The following is an 8,623-nucleotide window of genomic DNA, read 5'->3' on the forward strand; positions in this document are numbered from 1 at the left end:
AACAAACCCCACCCCTTCTACTTTGCAATCTACCCTATCCAACCATACACATACTATAACAATATAAATAGAAAGTCATACAAAAAAACTAGAAGCATTGGACAAAAATCACTATCTTTTTATGTATCAGTTCTTTCTCACGACTTTCAAGGGTCCACTGACCCAGTAGTCCTTCATCTCAAATCTCTCTCTTGGCTGCTCCTCCATCCCAAGCTTTCACTTGCCTCGAGCTCCTTCTTTCTCCTTTGCACGCAAGAAGTGCATCAAACAGTCTCGGCCAATGAAGGCTTTTGCCTGTCACTCATCTTTGTTTATCCACTTTTCCCACCGAATGAAGGGCATGAATTGTTGGGAGGCATTACCTGAGCATTTATTCTCCTCTGCCACCAAGAAACCCACCCCTCCAATAGCCCTCTCCAACACAGATTGGAGTCCATACAACCAATATTCTACTACACACCCCTTTGAAACCATGAAATCTATGCTCAGTGGCCATGAAATCTTCTCCAAGTAAAACCTCCATAATCTACAAAAAGTTGTCATCCTCAAATTTTAAAAAGGTTCTTTGTTCTCTTTTCACTGGTTTTCCCCATAAAATCTAACTATTGTTGTGGTGTAACCAAAGAAAAGGTGGCCTCCATCCTGAAACACAATTGCCACCCATCCTCAACAGAGCACCAGAACACCATCCACAAGCTTTAATACCAATTTGACCCTTGTCGCATCAATTAATTGCAATGTCTTTCCATAAATGGCTTTCTGAAATGGCAACATTCCACTTCACCTCACATCATGCTCCAAATTATGGATATCTTCAAATGTACCCTCCATACCATCATAAAAATGCACTACCCATTTGGACAGTTTGTCTGCCACCTCATTCTCGGCTCTCCACATGTGTCCACTTTTGAAATCTTCAAAGGTTGCTAAAATTTGCTTGGCAATGGATATGAACTTGTATAAATTTCATGCATTAATTTATCCTTTCTTTAATGCATTTATAATAATCAAAGAGTCTCCCTCTAGGTAGATTTTTGGAAGGCCTAGTTTTTTCCCCATTTTCAAAGCTTTAATCGTCTCATGGGTCTCGACATCATTATTCATGCCCTCTACAAGCTTCAAGGCACCGCAGGCTACAATGTTTCCCTCCCAAACTCTTGACATAAATAGGGCCCCTGACGGTCTGAGACTTTTGAGGCCCCGTCAAAGTTTAATTTATACCATCATTCCTTCGATTTAATCCATTCCACCCCCTTTGCCTAATCAAAATCCAAATTAACCCGAACAAGTCCATTAACAAGCTAAAACCTAATTAATGGCCAAACATTTTGAATTCGGCAATCCTTTGAAGTAAAGGAGATATTATTCTGATCAATCTGGGACATTGTTGTAGTTCACCTACAAATATTTCAATTCTTTCACATAGTCTATTTATACTTTCTCATTTGTCCTGAAAGATTTTCCTATTTCCTTGTTTCTAGATTTCCCATATGACTATTGATGGAAAAATTTATCAAATACTTGAAAAAGTCAATCCCCTTCCCACCTGATACCATCCTTGAAATAATTATCGCAAAGTTGTAGAAAAAGGACAACTCCACCCAAGTTTTTATGTCACAATCCTCCAACAGTTGTTAGCAACCTCATAGTATAATAGAAAATGATCTACATCTACTTTTTCACACATTATACGCTTAAAAGTTCCATTAAAACAAATTCTCTGCAGACAATCTCCAGTTGAAATTCTACTCCTTAAAGCAAGCCATGTAAAAGCCCCCGCCTTAGGCAAACAATGTCTACCCCAACATAGTCTAGTCGGTCAATCTTCCATGGCCACGATAGCTTCTAAAAATCCTATATCCAATCTTCACTGAGTATCGACCTTCTTTGGCTCCACACCAAATCACTCTATCTTCTTCTCCCGTTATAAGAACTCTTCTTTCCTTGAAAATGCCTTCAAGTAGTCATTTATGGTCATCAAATTAATTCAAATTATCAACCTTTTTTGAAAACCATTCCGCTCTTCTCTCCACTAGTGACATCTCCAAATAATTCTCACCCTTGAGCGCTACCACTGCCTCATCACTTGCTTCAGCTCATTAAACCTTTCATATTCTCCCAAAACCTACAAACTCCAGATTATCAACCTTTTTCCAAAACCATTATGCTCTTCTATCCACTAGTGACATCTCCAAATAATTTCTCACCCTTGAGTGCTACCACTGCCTCATCACTTGCTTCATCTCATTAAACCTTTCATCTTCTTGCAAGACCTACAAACTATCTCAGGAGTCCTCCTAGAATTGCATTGACACCTCATTACCAATTTGCTATGAAATGTGATCCACAATCATTGGTGTGTAAGAAACAATAAAATTCCATATAGCCAAACCTTTGGCAAGATTTTGAATTGTGAGAATCCTTTCATTTGCCTATGAATCGAGATGTTTACCTTTGAGAATTTTCACCCATAGTAGATTCAGATTGGAGTAAATACTCCAAACCAGTTTGGCACCCATGGCTTCATTCATGATTTGTTGGTTCCTCGGACTAGCACCACTCAATGTTTTGGTTCGTAAATCTTAGACCGAGCAAGTAAAGGGATTTTATCTTACTCATTTGCCCCATTCCAAAAAATATATACACTTTTTGCTCTACGATCTTAACAACTTTATTCAGGATTTTCAAACACATCATTGAGTAAATGGGAATTATTGTGATCACCATTTTGAGCATCATGAGACAGCCCATAGAGGTTGACCATTTACTTTTCCATTCATCCATTCTACTCAAATAAACATCCACTATATTTTTCCAAAATTTAGATCTACAAGCTCCCCCAAATAGGGGAATCCCCAAATATCTTTTTGGGAGAGTGTCCAACTTCATTTCTAGAATCCCTAAAATCTCCCTTTGCCTATGAGTTGAAGTATTAAAGAAAAAAATCTTTGACTTTTTCCAATTGACACATTGACCCGAGGCCTTATTATACCTATCCTCCATTGTCTTCATCACACAAGATTTCCAAAAGGAAGCCACCCCCAACAACAGCGTGTTGTCCACAAATTAGAGATGGGAAATAGAATCCATTCCATGTGCAACCTTTATCCCACTCCTAACACCAATCATCCTTTTTCCTAGAAATCAATCTACCCAAAACTTCCACCATGATGATGGAGAAAAAAGGGGAGATGAGATCCCCTTGTAGACCTTTGGTAGTTTCAAAAAACCCTTGAGGGCTTCCATTCACCAAGACAAAGAACCTTGGGGTACAAATACAAATTTCAATCCACTCCACTCATTCTGAACAATAACCAAACTTCTTGGACACCCTCAAAAGAAAGTCCCCATTAACTTGGTCATAAGCCTTCTTAATGTCAAGATTGACCATCATTCTTTCAATCCCATCTAGTTAGATAGAATGAACAGCTTCATGCGAAATAATTATCCCTTCAACTATGGATCCATTAGAAGAGAATCCACTCTACTATTCAAAAATAATTGAACCTAAAGTCTTTTTCAGTCTATTAGCCATAACCTTAGAAATGATTTTGTATATTGTATTATACAAGGAGATTGGTGTAAAATCATCAAAGGTTTCCACTCCATCCTTATTTGGAATAAGAGCAATGAGAGTATTATTCAAATCTCTAAGCACAAACCCTCCTCTCCTTGATTCTTCCACAACACTCCATATATCATTTGCAAACATGTCCCCAAATTTCTAAATGAAAATAGTCAGAAATCAATTCAACTCTAGGGCCTCTTCTCCACCTAAAGAAAATAAAGTTGCCTTGACTTCTTCAACTTTCACAGGTTCAACCAACATCTTATTTTTTCCTTCATTAATGCACGTAGGAATGACCTTCCATATTTCCTCTCCATGCTCCTCTTGTTCCATAACACCATTAAGAATATTTTGAAAATAGTGAATTGCCTCCCTATTAATATTATTTTGGTCTCTCGAGGATCACCTTATGGTGTAGTGATCAAGTGGTTGCATTGTTAATGATGCAACCAAGGTTCAAATCCTGCTTCGCCCAAGTGGTGTTAATGTCAGTTTGGGCCCACCTTGGTGGATGTGCAGGAGGTTGGCGGACATGCAAAGTTTGGAGGACGTGTTGGTGGTTATGGAGGTGGAAATTGGAGAACATGTAGAAGGTGGATATCCCCGCTTGGCCCAAATGGTATTAATGTCCACCTTAGTGGGCGTGTAGGAGGTTGGTGGACATGCAAAGTTTGGAGGACGTGTTGATGGTTGTGGAGGTGGATATTGGAGAACGTGTAGGAGATGGAGGACATTTGAGAAGATGTTGAGGAGGATTTGCTCAGGAGGATCTCAAATACTAACTATAATAGACCCTCATTGGACTGGTGTGCTCGTGGACCTTGTGCCAAACCCACGTTGGGCGTGTGTTGCTTATGGATATAGATCCACATTGGTGTGCGTTTCCCATGGACCCATTGTCAAACCCACATAGGTCTTTCATGATTGGTGTTTTTGTATCACACCCACGTGGGTCTTTTACTCCTACAAGGCTCAGGGTCCCTACGGGGCTTTCGTTCTCACGGGTCTAGACTGTTGGATTAGGCGACGAGGTCCCCCAGTTTGTGGCCTCACCCACCGATTGGACTAGGCTAAAATCCATGTAAAATTTTTTTTTTAAAAAAGTATTATCCTCGTCTCTTAGGACCTCACCCTCACAATTTTTAATTAAGAAAATCTTATTGCATAACCATCTTGCTTTCATCGAATTATGAAGAATTTAGTATTGCGATCACCCTCTTTTAGCTATGTATCTCTCAATTTTTGCCCCCTGAAGGTTTCTTCCCTTAAGAGAATTTTTGAGTAGTACAGATTGAGCCTTTTCTCTATCAATAAATCACTCTCCACCATCCCTTCTTGAATGAATTTAGCATGTAGCTTCTCCCATTTATCTTTCAGTTTGATCTTTTCAATGAAAATATTCTTAAAATGAACCCAATTCCATTCTTTCAAACACTCCTTCAGGTATTGTAGTTTCTTGAAAAAGATGAAAGCCACATTACCCATTCTCCTGGGAGCACTATTCCACCATTCTGTAATGATATCTATAAATCCATCTACCCAAATCCACATATTTTCAAACTTAAAAGGACATCTAACAGGGGCCACATCTTCATGAATCACAAAGAAAATCGAGTAATGATCTGCACTAGAAAACAAAGAGATATAAACCTCAAAAACCCAAGGAAGATCTACCCACTGACCAACAACAAAGAAACGATCCAATTTTTAAGCAATGTTTAAGAATCCCTATCGACGATTGGTCCATGTAAAATCACCATTTTAAAATTTTATCTCCATTAGTTCATTATCAATTACAAATTAATTAAAATATTTTTGAACAACACCAAACCAATCATTTTCCCCTTTCTTATTTGAATATGATTCAAAGTGGCATTGAAATCCCCTCTGAAGAGAATCACCATCATCAAGACCCTAAATAATCTTAGAAAGATGAGCCCAAAGCGCACACTTGTGTTTTGTGCTTATTGGACCATAGACATTATTAATATTGGCTTTTATTTAAAGATTTCAAGTACACATTCACCAGTTGCCAATTTTGTTCCTGGGTCACCAAATTCACCAACACCATCGAGGCATCCTGCAACATCCCTAACCCTCCAGACACTCCAGTGGCATCAACAAACACACCATCCAAAAAATGAAATTTCGTCTTGAAGGAAGCAATGTCATATCCTTTCAATTTGGTTTCTTGAAGAATGATAACATGTGGTCGCAATTGATCAAGAAACCTTTTGTCAAGGGCATTGTAGCCCCTAACATTCCACGATAGGATCTTCATTGCCTTTGGAAAAAGGCATAGCCTTTTCCCGATCTAATCTTGCTTTGGCCTTTTCAACTACTAGCCATTTCCAACTTCATCTTATTAGTTTCTGGATCTCTCTGCCTCTTCTCCCCAATCTTAACCTTAACCCTTTTAGATTTTGATTGACCTATAATACACTTCTCCAAAATGATATCAGTTGGCCGAATACCCAGTTCATCTTCCTCCCTCTCCTCCTCCCAAGATTCAACATCACTTATTTTCCCAGTAGGTGATGTTTCGCAATCCTTAGCTTCTTCCAACGTTAGATCCAAATTTATAATGGAAAAAAATTGGATATTCTTTAAACTAAATATCTTCCCCATTTTCCATATTCTCCTCTTTATCCAAGCTTGTGATAGATATCCACTAATCATGGCCCACCTCTACCTCCCATTGTTTGAAATATTCATCCAACTTTTCACACCTATTCATCTTATTCTCGTTCTCAACCAATCTTCTTGGTGATACATCCACTACAATCTTAAAAAGGATGACCTTACCTTGAAACAACCCATTTTCCTCTAATAAAACTCTATCCCCCATCCTCAATGTCTCTAACCTCTATGGAGAGTGATCACTAGTCATCCCATCCCCAAGGAATCCTCTCCTCTCATTCAATGAAATATTTCATGTTGTATCCTCATGGAGATCATCTCTAAGCATGTCCCTCATTGCAAATGCAAGGATTAGTTCATTTATAACCTCAATCATATCTCTATCACCTATAACATAATTCTTAGCCTCTTTCCCAGCCGGATTGACAAAGCCATCTTGATTATGATTAATGTCCATCGACTTATTGATCAAATTGGCTTTCTCTAAACCTTTTCCTTTCCTTTTCTTTAGACAATCTTCTGTTGAGTGACCCACTTCCTTGCATTCTGAACAATTTTTCATTATGTCCTCCACCTCAATTTCTTGCCACCCAAATTATTCCCCAATTCTAATTTCAATTAATTTTAGAAGGGGAGGGAAACGTTTCCAAAGAATACATATCCTAGCATACATAATATGCTCCTTGTTGTCCAAAGCCTCCTCTACCTTCACAAATTTCCCAATTTTGTTCCCAATGCATTTTAGGGTTTCTAGGTCCCAACACTCATGAGGCAGGTTATACAACCCGATCCAAATCGACACTTCTTCAATGGATGCCTTCTTCGAGTCAAAGTTAAGGACCCAATATTTAATATAAAAGCCCATGTACCAACCATCATGAATGGGCCATTTTCCAAAATCCACACTTTCTCTCTCATTAGTAAAATAACCATGTAAAATCCATTAGGCAAGGTTTTTAAAACAAAATCCTTACCCCACTTCTCATCACACCATTTTTGGACCCTTGAAAATGCCAATCATTGCCCAACCCACTTCATGTAAAATGCTTTATTTGAAAAATTTGACCGAATCCTTCAATTCAGTATTATTAATATTCAAAGACATTATATGATTGCTCTTAGTTCTGGTACATACCTACTTTGCAGTTGGTTCAAAGTCCTTCTACTTCAGTCAAAAAAAAAAATTTCAACGCTCTTGAAATCCACCTTCTAGCCAAAGTGTACTCTTGCAAACCCTCATCAATTTTCTTTGTTAGGATCCTAGTTTTCATCGCCAATCCTGCGGTCTGACCATGCATCAAATTTGGTATTTGCCGAATCCTTTCATGCCCATCCTAGAGGACTCCAAGCATTATTATGATACCCTTGGATTCTTCAGCTCTTGAATGGCCAACCATTCTAGTAGCCTTCATCCCTATGAAACCCTAACCCTTGGCTCTTCTACAATTCCATGACTCTATTTCTTAAAAAATGAAATTTTATTTTCAAATATTTATTTTAAAGAAAGGTTATAATCAGTTTGTCATTTTGAAACATTTGTTGATTGTTTGCATTATCAAGGATGTTGGAACAATAAATAAATTCAATCCTATAAGAAATGTGTGTAAATTAAGATGTAAAATAAGAGATGTAAAAAAACTCATTAAATCAACTGAAGTTTATCTCCCTTGAAATAATTTCTATAGAAAATACATCAAAGAATTTGATGTTGTACCAAACCCTATTTTTGTAATGCTTGATTCTCTCATTCTTTATCATTAAAATTTTTCCATCTTATATTACTACAAGCTCAAATTCTCCCAAGTCTTTTAACTTCATGATTCCCTGTTCTTTACCAAAAAGTAATCCCAAATATAAGGATTCATATTATATTATAGTGTATTGTTAGTGTTCTCAAATTCTAGTTTATCATAAAAAAGATATTTACCACCATATTGTTAAATCATTACAAAACATGCCCCAAAGAATGAAGATAAGCAACTATCATCCAACTCCAAAATCTATAGCTCAAGAATATGTCTAAACAAGTAACTTTTGGGGTTTATTGGCAATTGAAGTGAAAGAAATCATATAAGTCTTAGCCCTTATTTTTGTATATACAATATCTTATCTTAGATCCCTTTACTTGAAGACAATTTGAACTTAGCCTTAATTTCAAGGTCAAGGTGAACCTTGTTTCCATTAAGAGGAACCAAAGCATGAGATTGATCCATTGATCCTTGCAAAAGTTTTGGCCAAGTAGCATATTGTAACTAGCACATATGTCTACCACCAAGATAGTAAGCTTCAACCTCTTTTTGGCTATTTGAACATATTTGATCTACGCTGCAAGTGGGGCCTATTTAGACTCCATGGAATAACATTTTCTGAATATTTTTGCCTGAGATAGACCAAGGGTATGGAAAAAATTTGTTG

Source organism: Cryptomeria japonica, chromosome 4 (genome assembly GCF_030272615.1).
Source record: "Cryptomeria japonica chromosome 4, Sugi_1.0, whole genome shotgun sequence".
Lineage (NCBI taxonomy): Eukaryota > Viridiplantae > Streptophyta > Pinopsida > Cupressales > Cupressaceae > Cryptomeria > Cryptomeria japonica.